General features: G+C 35.3%; 1 pseudogene across 1 annotated transcript; it reads right to left on the bottom strand.

Moving 5' to 3' along the window:
* Nucleotides 1–250: 250 nt before the first annotated feature.
* Nucleotides 251–25,798, bottom strand: LOC143630016 (tobamovirus multiplication protein 3-like; annotated as a pseudogene). The gene is made up of 6 exons (XR_013153076.1): nucleotides 25,706–25,798; nucleotides 1,018–1,108; nucleotides 874–926; nucleotides 700–792; nucleotides 551–622; nucleotides 251–444 (listed from the first exon to the last, which is right to left on the bottom strand). The product of XR_013153076.1 is annotated as a tobamovirus multiplication protein 3-like (transcript).
* Nucleotides 25,799–27,896: the final 2,098 nt, after the last annotated feature.

Here is a 27,896-nt window from a genome sequence, read left to right as displayed (position 1 = left end):
CCCAATAAAAACATATTAGAACACTTTTACAATGTTTTGACGTCTTATCATGTTAATAAAAATGAAAATAAAACTATAAAATGTAGAAATTATAATATCATTAGTTCAATACAAAGTTTAATATTCTTCTGAACACATTCCAAATGTTTAAACACAAATGTCTAATAACCGTCAAATTTAATCTAAATATCAAACTAGTAGTATGGAAAAGCAGAACAACTTATGTTATGTACATTCCTCTATAAAGAAGAAAACCTAGAGCTGCAAACAAGGACACACTTGTGAAAATAATATATATGTGAGAATGATTACAATAATAAAAAATATATAAAAAATAGAATTATTAAAATATATTATAAAGGGTACAAGACCTGCAAAGAACATCTTGGACAGGACCACTAATGCAGGCATAGGCTTCCACCAAATTGTCAACCATAAAACTATCTGTTAACAACTAATAAAGTCAGTTAACCAGTTCATAATAATTTATATAAATATAAAAAGATATTATTTTGCATAAACTGATTATTTACAATAGCAACCTCCTCACCTGAATTGCATAGATGATTCCGTTTATCACATAGAAAGTTGGTCGGAGACTATCAGTTGAGACTGACCGAGCCTGTCAATTGTCAAATGTGTAAAACATTAAAAAAAGAACTAATTAAGATATTACAACTATAAAAAAAAGATAAAAACCTGATAGTAAATTTCAGCCCAGAATAAAACTAAAAGAGCATAGGTAGTGAAAAATGCAAGACTTGGAACATCAAGCAAAACATGTTGGACAATCTGTCAACAAAAAAACATAAATATTAACCAAATATTTAATATATATATATAAGTAAATGATGAGCTAAGAATGTTGCTAACCTCCGGCTTTAACTATTGACCATCATGGTGGAATGCAAAGATGCAACATCTAACTGCAGTAATGATATATTTACGATAAGAAAACGGGAGACAATTTAACAAACTATACTTTTGTGAACAAATAATATAACAAAATATACTTACCCCCATTGACCAATACGTTAAGAAGATGAAAGACTTTTTGGGTGGTCCAACCGTACTCCGGAACTCTAAGTTGTATCCTGATTAATTGTCCCTGCAATTGTTACAAACGACCAAACTTTCAAGTTTCAACATTTTAACCCTAATAGGAAATATATATGACAAGTTTCAAGTATAATATATGAGAAACACATAAACACTTCTACATACTATTTTAAACGGAATACACAAAACATCATGTAATCTGTATATAACCGCAAATAGGGGCGTAATCGACCCGACCTGAATCAAAGATTGTTTAGGCTCGAGCTTAGCTCATATAGAGTTGCATTTCTTAAGCTCAAGCTCAGCTCATGGGTAGTTTGTCAAGCTCGAGCTCGGCCTGTTTATTATTTATTTATATATTTCTATAAATAGTAGCATATATATTTATAAATAACTTTTATATATAACATAGTGCATATTATTTATTTAGTTTAACACATGTTTATATATAATAACAGTTACTATTCAAATATATTAAATGGAAACCATAATACCATATAAATTAAAAGCTCACCTAGGCTCGCGAACCAGCTCGAGCTTGATATACGAAGCTTAGGCTCAAGCTCGGCTCATGAGTAGTTTGTCAAGCTTGAGCTCAGCCCGTTTATTATTTATTTATATATTTTATATATAGTTACATAAATATTTATACATAACTTTTATATATTATACATATTATGAATTTAGTTTAACACATGTTCATATATAATAACAGTTACTATTCAAATATATTAAATGAAAACCATATAAATAATTAACAAACCTGAGAGGGCTTCCTCGGCTACTTCCATGTGTTATTTGAACAGATTCTCCTTTGCGGTCAACTATGAATGTGTTTAGGAGAGCTGCTCATATTAAGCTTTAACTTCATCTTCTAAACATTTAATCTTATCGATACTAATTTTCATATGTTGGTCAACTCTGAATGTATTTCAGAAAGCTGGTCGGATTAATCTTCAAGTTTGTCTTCTAAACTTTTAATCTGGTCTTCATATCTTGTCACTTGTTCATCATATAATTTAATTTGATCTTTATAGAATTTAACCTGTTCATCCAATCCGGTTAACTCTAAGATATTGACTTTTTGCAGCTATCTTAACTAACCTGTAAGTTAGAATGGTAACAAAATAAACAACTTATAACATTTTATAAGTAATTATAAATATAAAAGGGTAACCGGATGAACCTCGTCGCCTTGTTAGCCAACTGAAGCAGTTATAATAACAGATTATGTTTTAACAGAACCTGACTTATCTGATGATTTCTTCTTCCATGGCCAACTCATATCGACTGTGATTTGCATAAAATAAACAAATAAGTACAAGATGTCACATTAAATGGAACTACCACGCCTGTGGTAGAAACAAAATACAAACGTTTTGGCTAAAAACTCACAAAGTCATTTAAGCGAACAGTTGGTGTGTATTCCACTATGGCGATGGTCTTCTGCAACCTAATACCTGAAACCTATTCCGTCAGACGCCTCAAATACCATCAACGTCGCTAACTTCGATGGCATCTTCCCTATGAGAAATCAAATCTGAAGATGGAGAGATAAAACTTGAAGCAACCATGCAGTGGTTTGAAGAGAGAGATAGATCTTATCACCCGAAGATTTCAAATTGAATAGCAAGAACTGGAAACGGAATGGCATTACCGCAATTCAAAATCCTAATATTGAAATTGAAAGAAGATACGATCGAATACAATACCTGCTTCTTGTGGCGTGGAAGTAGAATAGGTTAAACGATCGAATACCATACCTGTTACGGTGTATTACAATCAAACTAAAATGGTTAAACTTCATGTAAAGGATAAAACTGTAAGACCCAATAAGTTATGTTATAATAAAACTTTATCGAATAAACGTCATATAAAACATATGTTTTATGACTACAATATTAAATGTCCTATTACGGTGTATTATGATAACACCATAATGATTAAGCGTCCTATAAAGGTTAAAGTTATAAGTGTCAAGTGTCTTGTTAAGTTGTGTTATAATAAAATTCTAGCGAATAAGCGTCCTATAAACCAGATGTTTTATGACTAAAATATCAAATGTCCTATTACGGTGTATTATAATAACACCACAATGATTATGTATCTTATAATGGTTAAAGTTATATGACCATAGTGTAAAATGTCATATTAAATTATGTTCTTATATGACTTCGACTAGAAAGGGTCCTATAACACCGAACATTTATGACTTAGCTACAAAGTGTCCTATTAAGTTATGTTATAATAAGAACTGCGAACATGATGTCAAGACGACTGGCGGTGAGATACATCAGGGACCCGATCATCGATCGATAATACGTTTGATCTACGGGACTCCCTTCAGGATCAGACGACAAGAGAGTCCTTTCCGCCATAGGAGTGGTAGCACTCTTGGAATCTTGAAATTCAAATTTGGCCAGCATGTCTTCAACATACTTTCCTTGATGCAACAACGTGCTATAAACCACGCAAACTCTTACAATGCAGCTGGTTACAGTGTTGCTACCAATAATGCACTAATCTCTCAAGACAACTTTTCAATGTTCAAGACTACCTAGGGGCAACAACAACTTCCACCTCAAGGCAACTTTCAAATGTTTAAATCCACTCAGAGTCCTTCATCCTCAACCTCACCGCAACCAGCTCTAGTCTTTTTTACTTCTGCTCAATCTCCTGTGGCTAATGTTAAACCCCAATCATTTGGTGTTGCTCCTGGTCAGAACTCCAGTCAGATTCCAGCTATTCCAAAAGAAACTCAATAGAACATTGCTCTAATGGCGGGATTCATGAATTACTACAACGCATTCCTTGCTGGAGATTTGGTTCAACATGCAGTTGCTGCTGACCTTGATCAAATTCATTCGGATGATGTAGAAGGAATCGATATCTCTTGGCAAATCGCCATGGCAGTGTTTCGGGCCAAGAAATTTACTAAGAGAATGGGAAGAAATAATTGGAATATGCCAAATAATCAGACGGTGGGCTTCAACAAAGACACTCTCAGGTGTTACAATTGTCACGAGCCGGGTCACTTTGCTCGTGAATGTACCAATCCAGCAAAGGAAGGAAATACAGAAAGGGCATTGGTTCCAGTGGGAAATACTAGAGGAGAAGTTGGAGGTAGTTCCGGAAATCGTGAAAGGGGTTTGGTTGCTCAACAGTTTTCTTGGGTTGATCAGATGGCTACTCTCAACATTAGCAACCATACTGCCAATTATGCTCATGTTGAAGACACTGAAGAAGAAAATGCTGCTGAGGAACAAATTAAGGAACTTATTCGCATTCATGGCATTCACTTCTCCCAGCTCATCTGAGGTAAGTTCCCAATCATATTCTCAAGATTGCATTGATAATATAAATTTGTATAAGCTTCACAATGATAATTTGCTTAGAGATATGGAAACGGTAAAATCTGAAAACCATAAACTCAAGAAAAACGAGAAAGCTTACCTTGATAAAATTGAGGCACATAAAATGGATTTTTCCAAACTAAAATCTGACTTTAGCTTGAAAAGTTGCCACCATCTAGATGCCAAACAGAAAATTGTCGAATTAACTGCTAAACTGGAAGCCTCTAAGTTAGAAATTTCAAAAATAACTGAAAAAATTTAAAAGGGCAGAACTCGATTTCCATAAGTTTGATGGCTCCAGTAAGGTAGTTAATTCCATGATTGAAAATCATTTATGGTGGAAACACAATGAGGGTGAGGGTATAGGATATAGTCAGGTACCCCCACCATATAATGACAACTACACAGGTCTTTCTCTTACCAAAGAGCAGGAAGAAAAGATTAAGGATATGAAGAATGGTAAACCTGCTAACAATTAAAGGATCGAGTCAGTAAAAACTACTGCGTCCACTTCAAAAGTGAACGATTCTAATGTATTTTCCTAATGTGCAGATAAAGTAATTGTTGAGAATTGGACTGATGAGGATGATGATTCGTGTGTTTCTAATAATAAAGACATTGACTCTAATGTTCCTTTAAATTTACCTGTTCTGAATTCTGTTATTCCGACTGTTTTTGTGTGCTCTGTTTTTAAGAGTAAGAATACTTGTGTGGTTGATTCCGTTAAGACTTTGAATTCTGATAATGTGATTTCTAATAAGTTTAAAAATTCAAAAAAATTCAACAAGTACTCATCGCGTAAGTTTGCTAAATAGGGATGTTCAAATGACAAACAAGGTGGTAAGTTAAATAATGTAACAAGTAAGCATCAAGCAAAGCAAACTGGTCCACACAACCGGTCCAAAACTCCATATGAGATTGTTTGTGGTCATAAGCCCACAGTGGCACATTTCAGAGCGTTTGGATGCCCGTGTACTCTATTGAATCTTGAGTCAACTCCAAAATTCGGGGCCAAAGCTGATAATTGTTATTTTGTTGGTTACGCTAGCCATACCGTCTATAGAGTCTACAATAAGTCAACCAAGCAGATTTTGAAATCATATGATGTTCGTTGGTTGGAAGAAAACGAGACTGATGCCCGTGTTGGTCCTGACTGGTGTTCGATTACAATGAACACTTCAAACCCTTCAACGTTCTTCCGGTTATCAACACAGAAACGTCAGGCGGTACTACCGTGGATGCTGAGAAAGAAGACCCACATTCAGTATCTCACATATCTCTAATTCTGGATGATGATCTCACAGAACCACTTGATGTCACTCCGTCCGTCTCCGGCAATCAACCAGAAGAAGTTACTAAAAATGTGTTCCCAAGTTCTTCAGAAAATACTCCAACAGTTGAGGGGGAGAGTCCTATTCGTCAAATTTTCGGGAGCACTCTGTTTACCGATGTCATTCCGAATGAGTACGTTGCTAGCACTTCGTACTCACATAGTATGACAGCTTCTGGATGGAAGAATCCTCTTACTGAAGTTGATGAGAATCTATCAAACTTACCTGCTACCGGAGCTGTTTCCGAATAATCAATTCCATCGAGAACCCAAAGAAATCATCTAATTGAGAATATCATCGGTCCTCTTGAAACAGGCGTGTCCACCGGAAGTCAAGCATGACACATAAACAGTTGCTTATTCTCATGTTTTATCTCTCAGATTGAGCCAAAATCTGTAGAAATGGCTCTTCAAGAACCAAGCTGGGTGAACGCTATACATGAAGAGTTAAATCAGTTTGATTAATTGAAAGTTTGGAGATTGGTTCAGTTTCCAGAGGGGAAGAAAGCACTAGATACGAGATGGGTTTTCCAAAACAAGCAAGATGACACGGGGGTTATTGTTAGAAACAAGGCACGGCTAGTCGTTCGTGGTTTTCGTCAGGTTGAAGGTTTAGATTACACCGAAGTCTATGCTCTCGTAGCTAGACTTGAGGCCATTCGGATTTTTTTGGCTTATGCGTCATTCATGGGTTTCACGGTATATCAGATGGATGTTAAGACCGCGCTTCAGTATGGGAAGTCAAAGAAGAGATTTACATGGATCAGCCACCAGAGTTTATAGATTCTAAGAATCCCATTCATGTCTACAAGCTAGATAAAGAGTTGTATGGGCTTCATCAGGCTCCTCGGGCGTGGTATGCTACATTGACGTCACATCTGCTGGGTCATGGCTATAAAAGGGGGACCATTGATCAAACTCTTTTCATTAAAACCGTCTGGAAAGATTTGATTATGTTTCAGATCTATGTGGATGACATTATTTTTGGATCTACCAGCGCCGATTTGTGTTCTGAATTTGAAGATGTAATGAAGAAGAGGTTCGAAATGAGCTTGTTGGGAGAAATGACAACATTTCTGGGGTTGCAGGTTCGTCCGAGCTCGACAGGAATTTTGATGCATCAAGGAAAGTATGTTGAAGACATGCTGGCCAAATTTGAATTTCAAGATTCCAAGAGTGCTACCACTCCTATGGCGGAAAGGCCTCTCTTGTCGTCTGATCCTGAAGGGAGTCCCGTAGATCAAACGTACTATCGATCGATGATCGGGTCCCTGATGTATCTCACCGCCAGTCGTCCTGACATCATGTTCGCAGTCTGTCAATGTTCTCGTTTCCAGGCTAATCCTAAACTCTCTCATTTAATTGCTTTTAAACGTATTTTTAGATATCTAAAGGGACAACAGAAGTTAGGTCTTTGGGCGATCATCTCATCTCATGGCAATGCAGAAGCAACAAACGGTATCTACATCAACTGTCGAGGCTGAATATGTTGCTGCGTCAGCTTGCGGCTCACAGGTTATCTGGATGCAACATCAATTGCTGAATTACGGTTTGAAATTTCTTGACACTCCTATATTTTGTGATAATGATGCTGCCATTGCAATCGTTAAAATCCAGTTCAACATTAAAAAACCAAGCACATTGATAATAAAATACATTTTATTCGCGACTGTTACGACCGAAAACTGATTCATCTTGAACAAGTTCACACTGATAATAACGTGGCAGACTTATTTACAAGACCGGTCGGAACAGCCAGATTTAATGTGCTTGTGAGTTTTCTTAAAATGCTATTTTTCGAGGATTGAATCTTTTTGAGTCTAAATTTGTACATAAATTAAATACGCTAGCCGTTCCTATCAGATTTGTTCATAAACCCTAACACCTTAATTTGATCAATTCAGTTATAATTAACCAAAGAGATCTTAAGGCTTTTGATCAGAACATTCACGCGATTAAAACCATGTATTCAAATACCTCGTACGATGAACAGTGAAGGGTTAATTGGACAAAACCAGGCCGGCGCTAAGGTGGGTATGAAAAAGCAAACAAACATCTATGATAATATAATTACTTAGAGGGGTATTGTCGGCGAGGTTAGGTGATTAAGTCTGGTTGATTTATTTGGATTTCTGTAAACGTTTTATATGAATAACAATTTAGGGTTAAGGTCGGTTGTCTTATAATAAGAATGACGAACAGCTTGTTGTTGTTTCTTAATTAAGTTCGTCGGTGGGCCGATTATAAGGTGAATATTCGTATTTCCAAATCAATTTCGCGAATTTTCAACGTATTGAACAAGAAATTAAAGCTGGGTATTATAATATGGATTCGGGTTAATGGGTTTGGATTTGGGGTTGGTTCAGAGTTTGGGTCTTGGTGGATTATAATAATATTAATATCTAATTTGAATTTTAATCCTTGTAATAAGAAGGTGGAAACATATTGAGGTAAAAGTTTTAGTTTGGGGTATTTTTGCCAATTTTTGAAAGTTTATAATTATATAATAATGAATAATAAAAAATCTTCTTGATAAACACGATAAGAATTAACCCGAACGTCGAAACGAATTAGGTATTTAATATAAAATATTAACTCGAAAAGCTGAGTTGTTACAGTCTCCCCTACTTTAGGGAATTTCGTCGCGAAATTAAAGAATACTATAACAGCACCATTAAAGTTTGAGGAAAAGAAAATTTTAAAAGAAAATTTTAAAATTTATCATAAAACTTCACTTTAAATACTTAAATTAACGCTCCAAATGCAAATCCAATAAGGACACTTATATATATGATGTACCATCAGCGTATCCACCGTGTCCTTATCATCTTTACATTTGTACCATTATTCCAACCACTTTCGATTCTATATTATGATTTATGACACACAATCTTACGCATCATGATTTCCATACTAGGACTTTGATAATTATGTTCTGGACCATGATTATTTTCATCGTCGGATGGTCCACATGATTCATCGCATCGTGTGGATTTACAAAACGTTTGATTAAAACATGACTTTGAGGAACCAAAAGTTTTAAGGAGTTTTAATTTAGAACACTAGAAAGTCACCAATGTAAAAAATAATTTCAAAAGTTGTAGTAAATTTTTATAAAGCCAAGAACTTTTAACACGACTTTTAAACGTAAAGATATAAGTTTTTAAAGTTTAAGAAGGGTTGGCTTATATATACTTAAGGTTAATGAAGGTAAAGAAATAAGGTAGAAGTAGGCTTCAATAAACAATCTATTTAATCAAATGAAACTTTATTTATTAGATAGAAGATAAATAATCCAAATATGAAAATAATTCAATGCCATAAAGAGGCTTTACAATACGTAATTAAGAAAAAGGCAAAATAAGGTAAGATAGATAAAGGGAATGGCAATGGTCTTCATGATCGTTGAGTAGCTTAATTGGCGTGACATGAGGCACCATGAGGAGTTGCATGAGTAGGAGCAGTTGATGGTTAAAGTAGGCTTGGTAAACTTTAGCTTGCGGGTGCGGAGCTTGAAGGATGAGGGTTTGAAAGGTTTGGAGTTGATGAGTAGTGTGGTAGGGTGTAACTATAGTTTGAACTTGTTTAGTTTGGATAATCTAGGGGCACATAGTACAGAGTGGGTTAGGGTCTCCTGAAGGGTGGCAAGCATGGTAGTAGGGGCATCAGATTGAGCATGAGAGGTAGGTTGTTACGGGACAGATTGTGCATTAGGCGGGACACGGCAGGTGTTAGCAAGATGGACATAACAGTTACATTGGGTGCAATGACGGCATATGGATTTAACTGGGTGATGATGATTTCAAACGGAGCATGAAGGAAAAGGACTGAGGTAAGGTTTCCTGTTTGAGGAGACTTGCGGGTGGGTAGGATTTGATGCACCAAGGTTCTTACGTTTCTTGTTGTGAGGATGAGTGGAGGTAAATGGTTTGTAGCCACCAGCAGAGGAATTTATGGGAAAATTTTAATCAGTTGCATTGATGTTTTGAATTTGCGTCACTATCCTAGGTATCGCAGCAGCTATCTCTTTAGCGATACAGGCAGCCATACCATGGTTGTGAGAATCAAACGATTGATGTCGAGGATAACGTTGCTTTCTTGAATGAGATATTCTATTGGGACCAAAAATGAGGATTTATATAATGAAGGATAAACCGAGGAATCATGAGAATAGTAAAATATTTAACTATGTGGATAACTTATAATAAAGTTGCCTTAAGAAGTAAGAGGAATTGCGTCGTGAGGATTTAAAAGTAAAAGTTTATAATATTTGGGGGGGTGTACATTGCGTAAATAGTTATTAGTAGGAGTGACCATGGGTTCTATGGAATTTTCACCCAACTAACCGTTTAAATAACGGAACACGATAATCGGGAAAACCGAGTTTAGAACCACCGTGAATTCGGTTTGAAAAAAATATTATAGGGATGCAACCACTAATATGGTCACGGTTGACAGCTTAGAGTGTCGGTCATATGGCATTTTTAGGTAACGCTCGGGTCCACAGGGTTGAGTATTGTGGTCAGGTTATCACCCTGGTAAGGAATAACGCCTTACCTTTGGTTCTTGGAACCGTATTGCCAGTGCCCAACTCATAGTTTCTCTCCCCTTTTCATTTGTGATAGGGGCATGCCATATAGCCTAGCCCAAAGGTGTACGAGTGAAAACAAGAGGTGGAAATTCTTAAGGAATTTCCTGAAAATAAAAAGCAATCTAATTTTGAAAAATTTTCTTTGAATGTTGAGGCATAGCCTCGGAGTTTGTGTGTGTGCGCATAAGATTACAATAACTAATAAATAATTATCTTGGAAAGCTATAAACAATTTAAAATTAAACACATAAAGGCAAACAGATAGGCACGTATAGGGCTCCTAAACATGTGTCTAAGGCAATTTCTAACGACCTATGTTAAACCTTCGGCTTTGATGCCAATCTGTCACACCCAACCTACGGAAAAAGGATGGGGCACGAACTGATTGCTCACAGCTTTTTAAAGGTTACTATCATGCAACATACTTTAAATGACAATATCTATTAATTAAATTAAGTTTTCAATAAAATCAAATACAAACAAATATAAAATCCATGCACATACAACAATACAACTTATATCACAACTGATCTTGATTAATTATTTTCTAACTTAAATTGTTCACTAACTCTTCACCAACCTGTATTAAATTTCTACGATAATCTGCATATGCGTATAAAATAGAATTTTGTCAACAACACATGTTGAGTGAGCAACACACCAATTTAAATGTACATATAGTATATATAAAAATAAGTAATTGAAACAAGTCATATGTGGATAACAAATTAACCAAATGAGCAAGTATAACTGAGATGTCGAAAAGCACAAAGGCTATAACGACTAGCGTATGATCATACTATTTCGAGATTTTGTTGGACCTCTCCGAATGCGGTTCACGTAAAGAAAATAAGCACATAAACAAATAAGGTATAAGTTGTTAACACATAAGAAAATAGTTGCAGTTTTGTGTATAAGAATATATGAGAAATACAATTTACGCGTATGTCTCCAAAACGTGGAAAAAGAAGTAAAATAGGTAAATGTGGTACTCACCTCAAAGACGAGAAAAATCGATTAAGATAATGAGAAATAGAGAAAGTCACAGACGAACGTTAAAGCCTACTGAGAAATAAGAGTAAACGGATACGCTAATTTGAGTACGACATTTATATAAAATAAGATAATAATATATATAAGGTTTTATTATATAAAATAATTATTTTTTTTCAAGAAAACATAACTTAATAATCGTAGTTTTATTAATATATATAAAATTATTTTACTTGATTTTTATATTAAAAACATTAGTATTTAAGCTATAATATACTAAACGTATATACATGAATCGAAACGGGAGTTAAACGAGTATTACAAACGGGTTTTTATTAAAATAATCTTTATTGGTTAATATAGTTGTTAAATGATTTAAAAATAAATTAAACAAGAACAAAATCCCAAAAATATCGGGTGTTGGGGTCGAACCCGCGACCTCTGCCCCACAATACACATGAATTAACTAGCTGGGCTACCAGCTACAAGCGATTAAGAACAATTTCCATAAATTAAATACACTAGTCGTTCCTATCAGATTTGATCATAAACCCTAACATCTTGATTTGATCAATCCAGTTATAATTAACCAAAGAGATCTTAGGGCTTTTGATAAGAACATTAACGTGATTAAAACCATGTATTCAAATACCTCGTACGTTGAACAGTGAAGGATGAATTGGATAGAACCAGGCCGGCGTTAAGGTGGGTATGAACAAGCAAACAAACAGCTATGATAATATAATTACTTAGAGGGGTATTATCGGCGAGGTTAGGTGATTAAGTCTGATTGATTTATTTGGATTTCTGTAAACGTTTTATATGAATAACAATTTAGGGTTAGGTCGGTTGTGTTATAATAAGAATGACGAATAGCTTGTTGTTGTTTCTTAATAAGTTCGTCGGTGGGCCGATTATAAGGTGGTTATTCGTATTTCCAAATCAATTTCGCGAATTTTCAACGTATTGAACAAGAAATCAAAGTTGGGTATTATAATATGGATTCTGGTTAACGGGTGTGGATTTGGGGTTGGTTCAGAGTTTAGGTCTTGGTGGATTATAATAATATTAATATCAAATTTGCATTTTAGTCCTTGTAATAAGAAGGTAGAAACATATAGAGGTAAAAGTTTTAGTTTGGGGTATTTTTGCCAATACTTGAAAGTTTATAATTATATAATATTAAATAATAAAAATAATTCTTCATAAACGCGATAAGAATTAACCCGAACGTCGAAACAAAATAGGTATTTAATATAAAATATGAACTCGAAAAGCCGAGTTGTTACACAAGTTGAGAGAATGATTATTCCAAAATTTCCCATTTGTTCGCAAAAGGCAATAGCACTCGATTTCTTATATCTCAAAAGTAATCTTACTCGCGTATGTTGATCAGTTGTTCATGTATGTAATAGAAAACATGAATATTATGATAAACCTATGACTAAAAAAAATTGTCACATCAGAGAGAGAAGCCACGGCTGTGAGAAAGATCTAGACGACATGATAGTCAGCTTTTTCGAGTTCCCCTTTAGGATGTATATTAGTAATGGGGATTAGGGTTCTTGAGAAAATGGATAATATATCGATAGAGAGGGTTATTATTTTGTTGTGAGGTTTAGGGTTATGTCATATGATGTTAATTAGCCTCACCATATATTTATATACACCTAAGGGGATACCCTTGATTAGCAAGAAAGGGTAATTTGGTCTATCAACAATTACCTAGCTAATAAAATAATAAGGTATAATTAATTAATTAATTTTGATTTATTATTATATAAATGATCATAAATGATCATTATACCCATATATATATATATATATATATATATATATATATATATATTCTTACATTTTCCCACTTGACCGAATAATTATTTATTATGAGCATCAGATTATCTGCATATTTTAACACTCATTTTAGCTTTAAACTCAAACATCAGAAAAATACAGTCATTGATTTGAACATTAACTCAAGACCCCCATTAATCATATTGCAATCCTTGTTTAAAACCTAAGTAGTTATGATCAAAACTTTATAAGTAAGCCCTTGAAATATTTGATTTGTATACTAATTTGTCTATATGTCATTACGAATGCAGAACATATTAAGAGACCTAAAAAATCAAAATTGTGGAAATTTATTAAATAGAATGTAAATAAGTATAATATGCAATTAAATATGGTCTTTAGTAAATCCCATATCATGTTCTTCAAAACCTTTAGGTGGGAGACCTTTATTCAACGGGTCCGCTAGCATATTATTTGTACTAATATACACAATACAAAGTTTATTTTCCTCAACTCGTTCACGCACGAACAAATACTTTCTATCAAAATATAAACCATCTCCAGTCGAACTGTTACTATTCGAGAAACTAACGACAACTGAATTATTACAATAAAGCTTCAATAGTCTAGAAATGGAATTGACTATTTTGAGTCCAGATATTAGATTTTTAAGCAACATTCCTTGACAGGTAGCATTATAAACAACTATATATTATACCATCATAGTGGAAGTTGTCGTTAACTATTGTTTATGACTCCTCCATAAGATGGGCCCACCTGATGACATAAAGATATACACTTAAAGATATACCCCGAAGTGGACTTCTTGTCATATTTGAATTTAGCAAAGTAAGGACCAGAATAACCTACCACTTCTAAATTATCACTTCTTCTATAAGTCATTTTTTAGTCTTTCGTCCTTTGAAGATATCGAAGCACCTTCTTAGCTGATTTCTAGTGTTCAAGGCCAGGATTAGTCTGATAACGGCCTAACATTCCAGAAATATAAGCAATATCTGGGCGAGTACAAACTAGAGCATACATAAGGCTCCCGACTACTGATGCATAAGGTATCAATCTCATTTGCTCGTTTTCAACTTCTGTTTTCGAACATTGGAATGCCCCCCTGAAAACATCTCCTTTAACTACTGGAGCTGCAGTTGGGTTACAATGTTGCATTTTTTAAAGAGTAAGGACACAATCAATGTAGGCCCTTTAAGATAATCCTAAGATCCCTTTGTGTCTGTTTCTGTGAATTTCGATGCCAATAACATAAGAAGAATCTCCGAGATCCTTCATGTCGACGTTATGCGAGAGTAATCGCTTTGACTCATGCAACATGTCTAAACTATTACTTTCCAATAAAATATCATCACATAAATGAAAATTATAGTAAAGTTACTCCCACTCATCTTGAGGTAGGTGCATTGATCTGCTTGATTCTTTGCAAAACCTTGTTTCTTCATGACATCATCAAACTTCATGTACATTTGACGTGATGTTTGTTTCAACCCATATATTGACTTCTTGAGCTTACGGACTAGATGTTTTGACCTTCAGGTTGCTTCATGTACACCTCTTCGTCAAAATTGTAGTTAAGGAAAGTGGTTTTCACGTCCATCTGATGCAGCTCTAAATTAAAATGAGCTACTAGGGCCATAACGATCCTTAATGAAATTTTTCGCTTTATAAAGTTCAACGTTCCTATTTGGATCAAGTTTTGTTTTAAACACCCATTTACATCCTACGGGTTTCATATCGTTGGGCAATTCTACCAAATCCCAAACATCATTTTTTCTCATGGTGTCAATCTCATCAATCATCTCTTTATTCCTTTCAGAAGACTGGTCACTACTTATGGCTTCATTATAAGATATAGGACCATTAAGCTTTTCGGTGTCATCTTCAATCAGGTAGGTGATATAATCATCAAAATTAGTAGGTCTTCTAGACCTGGATGACCTCCTGAGTTGATTAGCGGGCTCACCATTGTCTTGTTTTTTAATGTTTGATGTGCCATACTTTTCTGTTATAACGGGTTCCAAATGTGGACAAGTTTGTGCAGTAGTTTCAATTGCATGGGGCACAAGAGGAATAACCGAAGTTACAATAATCGACGAGTCTCCCCGCGCATCTTGTATTTCCTGAAATTCTTCATAAGGGTTGGAACTTGATATACATCTATTTATACATCTCGAATCACTTGTAAAGTTATGTTTATTTAATGTTTTGAGTTCGTTTTAGTTCGTGTTTTGTTAATCTTTTATTATTTAAGATTTTATGTCAAGTATTTTGTATTTATAGTGTTTTAAATCGTTTGGTGTCTTGAATGTTAAGCTTTAATTCTTTCTATCATTTCATGAGAAGTTTAAGCTTGTTTTGTTCGTCGATGATTATATGATTTGGTTCACTTAGTGTGTTGATTTGTTTTCATATAGATGGTGACTTTGGAGTCAAGGAAAAGAAGTTCAAGAAGGTTCTCAACGTTACTTGGAGTTCAAGAAAAGAATTAATCAAAATTTATAATGTTTAAGTAATAAAATAACAACAAAAATTCGGGCCCCTCCTTAGCACACGCCGGCCGTGTGGCCAGGAAGGCAAGGCCTAGTCGCGCGGCGCCTAGGTCTCCTGGTCAGCCATTTTTGCAAAGTCCAAGCCCAGCTCGCGTTATATATAAAGAATATTATAAACCTAAACGAGAATACAACTAATAGCAGCCGATTTTGAGAGTTAAACCAAGGTTTTGCAGGTGTTTTGAAGCTAGGAATCAAGGAGGATCAAAAAGTCTTTCAAGGAGGTGTTCGAGAATCAATTACCAAGGGTTTTATCGCTCTAACTTTGATTCGTTGTTCATTATCAAGTCTTTCTTCTTTGTTTATTGTTTAGGATTGTTTTTAATAATGATTCTAGGCTAGACTTCATGTCTACCTAGATTTGATGAACATGTTTGATGCTTGATTCTTGCTTTGGACTATTGTTTGATTATGGTTTTGTTATTTTAATAGTAAAAGACTTGATTTTGTTTTCATGATGCATATGAGTATTTATTATCTTGATTGATTGTTAACAATTGCTTCACATAGATTTTTAATCTTTTGATTGTGTTCTTTAGATTTAGAGTTTATGTTTAATCATTATTTGGTGTTTTGATTATTATGGTTAAATAGGCCTATTAGATCATAGAAGCTAGTTGATAGTTGGTTAGGGTTTTAAATGTTCTGCTAAATTCCAATAGCTGTAAGGTGAGGAGTTGTTCATGTGTCTTGGTCAATCGCATGCTAGGATAGATTTGTGACAGTATTCTTGCTTATTGTGTTGATCCTTGTTAATGATGTCGTGTTTAGCTTATCAAGATATCTAGGACTTAGTGTTTCATAAGATTGCTTGCTTTAGATACTATTAATTAACCCTAATTGATGACTGTGAGGAAATCAATATAACTGATTGCTTAGTAATCTAATATTCATTCTTTAGGATTTTACTTGATGCGATTGAGTGTCCTTTAGGGTTTGTTAGATGAATATATTTAGAAATCAGCTTCCATATCATATTATTTGTCCATTGCTTAATGATTGTTGATACATGGGATTCTTACCTAGGTAGATTCCTTCTCTGATTGGTTTCGATCTTGTGATAAATTGCTTGTTTTTCTAGTTTACTTGTTTATTTTATTTCTTAGTTTAAAAACCCCCTTTAAACATTAATAATAAATAGTCGTGTCGTAAGTTGAGTCTAATTAATTAATTAATGTAATTTATAGAGTCCTGTGGGTTCGATATTCCGGACTTACTTAGCTTTAGTACAATTTGACCGGTTCACTTGCCGGTGTTTTGTGTAGTTGAGTCTTAAGTCTAGTTTTTTTATTACTTGTTTAGTTTAGTTAATATTTAATTGACTGTTTCTAGCACATCAAGTTTTTGGCGCCGTTGCAGGGGAATCTTGGCAATTGCGTTATTATTAATTGGACTTATTTGCTACATTCGTGCTATTTATTTATTTTCGTTTGAGTCGTAGGAGTCTAATTTAAGTTTTAGTTTCTTTTTAATTATTCAAGTCTACTCACTTGGTCTGTTGCTTGTTTCAGGTTTATGCCACATCTTCGTTCGCAAGGACCACCTCTTGAGAATCTGGATCTTTCCCCGTTGAAAACTGAGGCTAGCTCGTCAGCACAACAACAACAGTCAGAAGCTGGTTCTACACCAAATTCGTCACCAGCCAGTTCACTGCCTGAAAGTTCGAGAAATCAAGATCAAATGGCCGACGATAGAACAATTGCTGCTCAAGCCTTCGATGGCTTAACCGGAAACCAGTCATGCATCGTCGTTCCCGCAATCAACAATCCCAACTCGTAGCAAATTCCGTCATACGTCATGAACAACATCGTTCAAACAAATCAGTTTCATGGGCGTGATGACGAGGATGCACCGGCTCACATTAACCGACTTTATCGCGTTTTGAAAACGTTTAATTTACAAGGTGCTACTGAAGATGCTCTTTTCTTACAATTTCCGTTTTCACTTGTAGGTAAAGTTGCGATTTGGCTTGATACTCAACCACCTGGCATGTTCACTACATGGGAGGTGTTACGTTCAGCCTTTATCATGAAGTCCTTCTCACCTGCTAAAGCGGCTGTTCTTCGCGATCAAATTCATTCGTTTCACATGGAACCGGGGGAGAACCATTGTCATGCTTGGGAGCGTTTTTAGAACATGCTAGCCCGTTGCTCACAGAATGGTCTTACACCATGGGCTCTCATGGAGAAATTTTACAATGGGCTGAACTACGAAACCCAAGTTCGGTTCGACACGGCCGCGGAAGGAAGTTTACTGAAAAAAAAGAATGTGACCGAATGTAACGTGATGTTTGAGATCTTTGCTCGATCCGATTATGCCAAAGAGCCACATCGCGGGAATTCCACTTCCGTCATTAGTACATCCTCATCCACTCGAGGTGTACACCAGGTTAATCTGGATACTAGTGTGGCTGCTACTTTGGAATCACTAACTAGAGAGGTTAAGAAGCTGAAGGCCAAGGAGGACAGGTGTGAGTTTTGTAGGGGTGGACATGGTACGTTGGAGTGCCCGGCGATGAATCAACAGGTCGATTTTGTTGCTGGTCAGACTAGGTTTCCCAACAACTACAATAACAACAGTCAGAGTTGGAACACTTACAAGAACCCGAATCAAAATAATGCTAATTGGCGTCCGTCGGGTGCACCACCCGGATTTCAAAATTCTTATAATCAAGGATAAGGTCAGTATTTCAATAATAATAACACTGATAGTACTAATGTTCAAAATAATGTGCAGGATTCGAACGGTGGAATAGGGCGTTTGGAAAAGATGATGAAGCAAATCCCTCAAACTAATCCGGCTGCTCAATTGAAAGCCATCTCCACTCGTAGTGGTAGGGTTTTTGGTCCGGAGGTAGTTAGTAGAGAAATTAGGAAAGATGGGGACGATGAGTTGATAGATGAGGTGATAGAGGTAGAGGCTCCAGGTAAGTTACAAAATACAACACCAATCATAGAGCCGCAAGTTATGAAAAACACTGAGAAGAAGCCGGTTGGAGTCCGGCCACCACCACACACCATTGACCTTGCATATGTCCCGTATCCCGCTCGTCTAAAGAATCAAAGGTATACGAAAGATTACGGGAATTTTCTTAATATATTTAGCCAATTGAATGTCAACCTCCCGTTTGTTGAAGTCCTTCAACATATGCCTAAATATGCCAAAATTTTGAAAGACCTTCTTAAAAGAAAAAGATAAGTTGGAGGAGCTTTCGACTGTACCGATTAATGGAGAGTGTTCCACAATAGTTCTTAATAAAGTACTTGAGAAATCATCCGACCCCGGTGTTTTTACCATTCCATGTCTTTTCGGAAGTGATACGACGTGTCAAGCATTGGACGATCTAGGAGCTAGTATAAACCTTATGCCATATTCTTTGTATGAAAAGCTAGACCTAGGAGAGCTCACCCCTACTCGTATGACGTTGTCTTTAGCCGATCGTTCCGTTAAGTATCCGAGGGGGGTCGTAGAGAATTTGCTCGTCAAGGTAGATAATTTGGTTTTCCCCGCTGATTTTGTTGTTTTAGATATGGAGGCCGACGAGACAGTTCCTATTATTTTAGGTCGTCCATTCTTACGTACTGCTAGGGCGGTCATTGACGTGTTTGAAGGTAAGATCACTCTTAGAGCCGGTGATGATAGTGCCACCTATTTGGCTAAGTCCATGAGACATCCGAGTGGTCAAGACGGTCTCATTGAACCATGTCACCCAGATTACTCGATAGAATCATTATTTCGGGCATGGATCTTAGTCTTGCCGGTTCCCGTTCTATGAATTTAAGTGTGGGGAAGGAACCAGAGGTTTCGAGTTCTCGGGAAATGGTGAAGTGTGTTGGAGAAATGGGTGGTGGTAAGCGAAAGTTTGGGAAGGTTCGTGGAGTTAGAAAGAAGAAGACCAAGATTGACGAATGGTCGGATCGTGATTTGGAATCTTTGATGGCATTGGAGTTCTACCGAGGTGGAGGAAGCTCCACTCGTTCCACCACGTGATTCGCATAACCTGGGTTCTTGAGTGAAAACTCAAGTGTAGAGTTTGTATAATTTGTTTCGTTTTATTATTTTTATTTTCTTTGAGTCACTAACGTAGTTTTTTGTAGTTCGTCTTTGTTTTTGGTTTTTTAAGTTTTGCTAGTTTGAAGATTATATGAGCTAGAGAGACGATCCCCAAGGATGAATTTAATGAAAAAAAACAAGTGTGGGGATGGAGTTGCAGTGGAGCCGAATACTTTATATTTATTTATTTGCTGCTAATTATTCATGTTTTATTTGTCGATTGATGTGAAACACTTTAATTGCATAATATCTATCACTACGATAAGATACATTTTTAGACATGTTTGTTTGGTTTTGCCGCTTAGGTTCGTGGATGAAAGAAGGAGTTACCATTTGCTGAGCACGTTCGTAGTTGGAGGGCATTCATGGAAGAAGACTTTGGCATCATGTTTCATTCGTATATTACTAGCTAAGTCTTTTCCATTATCCTTGCATTGAGGACAATGCGTAATTTAAGTGTCGTAAGTCGAGTCTAATTAATTAATCACGTAATTTATAGAGTCATGTGGGTTCGATATTCCAGACTTACTTAGCTTTAATACAATTTGACCGGTTCACTTGCCGGTGTTTTGTGTAGTTGAGTCTTAAGTCTAGTTTTTATTACTTGTTTAGTTTAGTTAATATTTAATTGACTGTTTTAAGCACATCAGTACTGCTCCCACTGATCTTGCCAAGAACACGACATGCTTGGTTTCTACAATATGAGTCACATGAGAAGGAGAATAGAAAATCAATAAAGAAGCATGTAACAGTTTTAGGGTCAAGTTACTTTAGGAAAGGGTTATAAAGTTTCGCTTCAGCAATATAGCCCCATACTTTCATATAATTAATACGGGGTTTCCTTCCTGTCCAAAGTTCATAAGGAGTTTTAGGGACAAACTTAGAAGGAACTCTATTGAGTATATGCGTAGCTGCTTTTAAGGCTTCAGTCTAGAGAAATAAAGGTAAATTAGTGTTGACTAACATACTGCATACCATATCCATAATCCGTTCAGCGAAACCATTTTGCTGAGGAGTACCTGGCATGGTAAATTGGTTAACGATCCCATAGCCCTTACAAACTCATAAAATGGACTAGGGGCCTGATGTACTAAAAATAGTTATATAAAACACGCTAATCTAGACACTAAGTAATCTAGACCTATCAAATAATCTATCACCTTACATCTTTTTAGATTAGCAGCACACTTTTATTTATTTAAATAATAATATTTTTCTATGATCTTATTATAAATCAATCACAAAGCAGTCAAGAAAACACAGTAAATGAGCTAAGAGAATCCTATTGTATGACAGACAATCACCAAGGAAACTGTTAAACAATAAAACTCATCAGATAAAACCAAGCACACATGCATCGAATAATTAATAACAAACTCTTTACTAGTTCAGAAACCCATAATCAAAAGAAATAATCCAAGCAAAATCAAACATCAACAATGGTTCATCATAAAGCCTAGGTAGCTAAGGGATTTAGCCAAAAAACCATACTCAATAACAAACCAAAATAAATAGGTTCAAACAATAAGTTCATGATGAATATAATAAATTTAAACCGAATAATAATATGTTTGGTTGAGTAGGTGTTGAACCCAAACTCTCTCTACTTAAACCAATAAAACTTGGGCTCCCTTCCTTGCAATCTCTCTCCGCAGATCCACAAATCAATAATAATAATAATATTTGATGTTCAACTTTTGTCCCTTTGTAACATCCCACTTTCGATGATAATAATAATAAAAGAAATTTCGTTTACTTGATAATGCGCTATTATATAGTTTGGATGAATGAAATATTTAAGTGTGGGCTTGGACATTAAAAGATGGAACAAGAGATGGTGATGGGCCTTAGGTCCATGGGTTTAAGTGTATATAAACCCCTTAAGCCTCTTTAAATCCTAAAACCCTCATTTTTATCCTTAGTCTCCATACACTCTCAAAAACACACACAAACACCTCCTTCATCTTGGACCAAGATCTGAAGGAAAAGACCCTAGCTTGTGATGTTAGAGCATCTTAATGGACTAGACATACACCAAGATTAGATCGTGTTAGTGAAACCGATTCGTTTAAGGTATGTTTTATAACGATAACTTGTTCGTTTATGATTGGCTCGTTTAGTATTCCTAGATCTATATATAAATGGTAATGACTAATCAAACGGGACGATTCTCGTTGAAATTCGTTAACATTTGATAGGGTAATTAATCAACCAAAGAACCGGTTATGAACATCGATCAAATACACCATTTAACGAATTGTTTAAGTGTTTGGGTTGATTGGGGTGAAGAGGCGATGTGTATGCAAGTATATTGATGCCGATATCGTGTTGTTTCATCGCGATTCAGAGGTTAATTGTAAAACCTGGTAACTGTTGACCTTTTTTGTTCTTATCAATTTTGACTTTGACTACGTGAGTCAAAGATTGGATAAGAATTGATGTTCATTCGTTATGAGTAGCGAATTTTTGATCATTCGTTGAACTTTCATAACGAATAATATACATGTGCGTGTCTTGTAACGAATGAACCTCTCATTCGTCTTACAGAATTAATGAATGGCATTCATCATTCGTTATCCACCCATTTTCCGTGATAAGACAACGAATGAAGCATTCGTTATGCACTCATTCATCTCAAATCAAACCATTCGTTATAACGAATGGGATAGCGAATGAGGCTTCACCAGAGACCATTCGCTATAACGAATAGGATCACAAGTTATAGTGGACCGTTTAAGATCATCTATCGTGTGGGCGAAGTGGTTACAAGCTGGAACTGCCTGAAGAGCTAGAAGGGATTCACTTTACATGCAATGTTTCTCATTTGAGAAAATGTCTTGCTGATGACACGTCACATGTGCCATTAGTAGACGTTGAGGTTGACGAACAGTTAAACTATATCAAACAGCCTGTCGAGATCATTGACCGCAAGGAAAAGCAACCCCGTCATAAAGTTATCCCTTTGGTGAAGGTGATATGGAAGCATCGTAAAGGATCGGACGCTACTTGGGAAGTTGATGAAGAGATGCGCAAGTTTACCCAAATTTGTTTAAGTAATATATAGAAACCTCTTTAATAATAATAAAATAAATTTCATTTACTTCATAATACGTTATTATCTAGTTCGGATAAATGCAATATTTAAGTGTGGGCTTGGACATTAAAAGATGGAATAAGGGATGGTGATGGGCCTTAGGTCTATGGGCTTAAGGGTATATAAACCCCTTAAACCTCTTTAAACCCTAAAACTCTCATTTTTATCCTTAATACACTCTCAAAAACACAGACAAACACCTCTTTCATCTTGGACCATGATCCGAAGAAAAAGACCCGAGCTTGTGATGTTAGAGCATCTTAACGGACTAGGCATACACCAAAATTAGATCGTGTTTGTGAAATCGATTCGTTTAAGGTACGTTTTATAACGAAAACTTGTTCGTGTATGCTCGGCTCGTTAAGTGTTCAAATATCTATATATAAGTGGTAAAGACTAATCAAACAAGACGATTCTCATTGAAATTCATTAACATTTGATAGATAATTAATCAACCAAAGAACCGGTTATGAACATCGATCAAATACACCATTTAACGAATTATTTAAGTGTTTGGTTGATTGGGGTTAAGAGGCGATGTGTATGCAAGTATATTGATGCCAGTATCGTGTTGTTTCATAGCGATTCAGAGGTTAATTGTATAACCTGGTACCCGTTGACCGTTTATGTTCTTATCAATTTTAACTTTGACCACGGGAGTCAAAGATTGGATAAGAACTGATGTTCATTCGTTATGAGTAGCGAATGACTGATCATTCGTTGAACTATCATAACGAATAATATACGTGTGTGTTTCTTGTAACGAATGAACCTCTCATTCGTCTTACAGAATTAATGAATGGCATTCATCATTCGTTATCCACCCATTTGCCATGATAAGACAACGAATGAAGTCATTTTCTATAAGATACATGTGCAAGCTCTAGTAACGAATGAGACCTCATTCGTCTTATAAAAAGCACAAAATGCCTTAGTCATTCGTTATGCACTCATTCATCTCAAATCAAACCATTCGTTATGACGAATGGGATAGCGAATGAGGCTTAACCAAAGACCATTCGTTATAACGAATGGGATAGCGAATAAAATATTTACTTAAGAATTTTGATGAAACTTTAGTAAAAGGACCTTTAATGGAAAATTTTTCCAAGCCGACTTAGCATCTCGACCCCAGCCAAGGGCTCTGACCCTTGGACACTACTAGGTGTTGCCGCCCCTAGACCCCAGACAGGGGCGCTGCCCCGGACTACCGTTCATTGAGGGTTACATTAAACCAGAAATATGATATGGTTTGGGATAATTATCTTATACGTGTAATTTTTATATAGTTAGCCGTGCCCAGTTAAAGAGAAGAGTTACCATTAACTCGGAAAGGAACCGAGCTCAGGTGAGTTTCTAGCCCCACTTCCTTGTTACGTTTATGGGGTTGTGTGCATACTCAATGTAATTGTTAATACACTTACCTTAAATGGTAAGTATATGTTATGATGACTGATGTGATAATATGGTATGAATGTTATGAATGAATGCTTGTCAGTGCGTGAACGATCTTTGGATATTGCATGTATCGTCAGGAAAAGTAATGCGTAGGATGTCTAATATGATATAAGTATTCATGAAAGTACGTAATGAAATGAGTATGTACGAAAGTATGTTTATGTAAGGAAAGGTGTGTATGGTTATCGGATGGATGGAATGTATGTTTAAAAGGGAACAGACTCTATAATATCTGCGAATGTAGGGAACAAACCCTAATAATATGTGCGAATGTAGGGAACAGACCCTAATAAGTATGTGAATGTATTGTATGTTGCCTGATTAACTAGAACCCACACACTATAGCTGAATTTTAGTATGCACGCAGGTGAATAGGTTGAGGCAGCTCGCTTGAATAAGGACACATGACATTGGACTGAAGACACTGGCATCTCAAGAAAAATGTTATGATGTTCTATATCACTACGTTTTATTTTGAAAGACAAATTTGAAAAGAAAAAAAAAGATAAGACAAGATTTTGAATATTATGTAGTATGTGCTTGAAGTTTTATATTCCGCGAAAAATTTTAATTAACTCTGATATTTAGAACTGAGTTTATGAGTAAATCCAACGCTAAGTAGGACACCGGGAACGAGGCCTTACACCATTTTTCTTCCAAGATTGTCGTTTGCCTTCTTTTTATAATAATAACATGGCGGCCTCAATATCTTGCGCACAAATCCATAAAACCCAGCCCAAATGCAAGACTTATTTAGTCCACCAACACTAATTTAGTATAAAGCCCAACTTAATTTATTTTCTTCTTTAGCCCAAATAATTGATACATCTCAAAGTCAGATCGTTAACACAGCTCTTCCTATAATAACTTCTTTGAATGCATTTTTACCCATTAGTTCCTGCAAATAAATTGGTGGTACAAAACCTTAATTAATGTATAAAATTGAATCTGATTAATTGACGTCATTTTTAAAATCCATTTTTTTAATTCACACATGAGATCATGTATTTTAGTTAGTATTTAAAATCAATTATAATAACAATAAATATAAAAAATAAATCATTTGAGCTTGTTTTCTCAAAAAAACCCTTAAGACTTTAAATATGAAGAAGGAACTGTATAATTTAATAAAACTAACCTCAAAGCAAATCAAAGGTGTTAGAAATATCTATTTATAATATGTATACTTTAGACCATATCAGGGTCTGACCTACATTAATATGTCTTTCATAATATTCACCTACTCTATCTGATCTAACAACTTTTATTTGATGATCTAATTGTTTTTCAACTTCATTTTATAATCTTTAAAAGTTGTAACAGATTCAGATGTTTCCTTAATGAGATCAGGTACATATAGTGGGAATAATCATTAATGAAAGTGATAAATGAAGTATGTCCAATTACTCCAGCAATGGGGTAAAGACCACTAATATCAATATGAATGAGTTGTAATAAATTAGAGCTCCCAGTGGTGCCTTTCTTATTTGCTAATGTCATTTTTCCTTTAAGGCATTTTACACATGTTCTAAAATCGGTGAAATCTAGATGTGGTAAGACTTCATTCTTCATGAGTTAGGCTAGCTGGTCTCGTGAGATGTGACCTAAACGTTGATGCCACAACATAGAATATGTCTCTAAGTCTCGTTTCTATTTAATCTTTGTAAATGATTCATTAATATTATATGACAATAATGATTTAGAAAAAATATCATCTGGTTCTAATCTATAAAGACCACCATCCAAAAAGCCATAACCAAACACTTAAGAGTTTAAAAAAAATAGTAAGTTTGCCATGACCACGAGAAACATCAAAACCGTCCATGTCTAACTTTGGTCCTAATACAAGATTCCGAGTAATCTCAGGAATATATAAGGTATCATAAAGTTAAATGCATAAACCAGTTTTCATATTAATTGTGAAGTTCCCACAGCCTTGACTTCAAGTTCTTTATTATTCCCCAGTCTTAGTGTTCTTTGGTTTCTTTCCAGCTTCCGGACTGAAAGGAATCCCTAAGTAGAATTGATCACATGAACTATAGTACCCAAATCAAATCATCATGTATAAGTTGGAACAGTTAAATTATAGGACTCAAGTAACATAAAGAGATCATTACCTTTCTTAGTCATCCACTCCTTAAAGTTTGGGCAGTCCTTCTGCTTATGAATGTACTTCTTATAGAATTTCCAGAAAGGCTTTCTAATGGAGTTCTGAGAGCTTGATGAAGGACCTGTATTGTCTTCTAAACTTTAGCAAACGCCTTTCATGGAAGAGTGTTCTTCCTCTTCTTGGAACTGGTGGCAAGGTAAGAAACTTCATGTTTATCCATATTCATACGCTCTTCCTCTTGCACGCACATAGCAATCAGCTCACTCATAGTCCATTTGTCCTTCTGGGTATTGTAATTGATCTTGAAAGCTTCATAGGCAGCTAGAAGTGAGGTCATGATGAAGTGCACCAGAAAACCATCGCTGATCTCCATGTCTAATCCATTACGCTTATGGGTCATGCCGTTCATCATCATAATGTGCCCACGAATGCACTCCTTCCATCATACTTAGTAGTCACCAACTTGAGAATAAGAGTACTAGCATGTGCCTTAAACGTTCCTTTGAATTGTTCCACCATAGAAGCCACATAGATTTTAGCATTTCAGAGTCCGGAATGGATCCTCTAATTGTCATGTTAATGGAGACATGCAGTTGCATCTCTTCCATTTTTCGAACAATAAATGTTGCGCAAGAGTGCTTTCAGTGGTTAGTGTTGGGGTTCATACTCGATTAAAGCAAATTCAAAATCCTGGAAGGCGAGATTATGCATAAGAGACTCCTTCCACTCACCAAAATTATCCCCAGTTAAAGATGTGATTCCACCATTTGAAGTTATTATTGGAATTTATATGAGAATATTATAATACTAAACTGAAGAAACTTAGAGTAATCTAGGGGCATATTAAACTAAAGCAGGAATAAATAAGAACCATTTAAATTATGAAGCTGTGATAATAAATGTCTATTGTTAACATCAAAATAATATACTAATATAATTAAAAAAATTCTACTTAAATAAAAAATAAATCACCTTTGGGCAAAATTAAATTTTATTTAAGTATATGTGCAAAACAATTGTAACACATCACCTTTGGACAGAAGTGAGACAACCATTTTAATTATGCACGAGTTAGTTTGTTTGATATAAATGTATCACATCACCTTTGGGCAAAAGTGATACATTTAAATCATGTTTAAGCTAACTAACACAACTTATAAATAGATTTGAATGATGTATTAGATTTAACACATCATCTTTGGACAGAAGTATACATCATCTTTCATTCAAGTTAAGTTTTTTTTGTGTTTTGTAAAATTAATTAATATGTATATTTATATTTTAAGTATTTACAAAACATTGATTTAGTTAATAGCAAAAAAAAAATTAGTTTACTGTTCATGGAAAATTTTTAATCTCGGGAATTTGAGTTTTCTAGTTTGATGTTTTTCGGGATTTAGTGTTTTCCGAGAATTATTTTAACCTTAAACACATACATCCATATGTTCGTAAATAATTACTTGATAATGTTTGATATGAATTCTTAGG

The sequence above is a fragment of the Bidens hawaiensis genome, unplaced genomic scaffold, assembly GCF_021521415.1.
Source record: "Bidens hawaiensis isolate Kalapana, Puna unplaced genomic scaffold, B.hawaiensis_p1.1 tig00005510_1, whole genome shotgun sequence".
In the NCBI taxonomy this organism is placed as follows: domain Eukaryota; kingdom Viridiplantae; phylum Streptophyta; class Magnoliopsida; order Asterales; family Asteraceae; genus Bidens; species Bidens hawaiensis.
The sequence above is the reverse complement of the archived record's forward strand: the minus strand, read 5'-3'. Positions and strand labels throughout refer to the sequence as shown.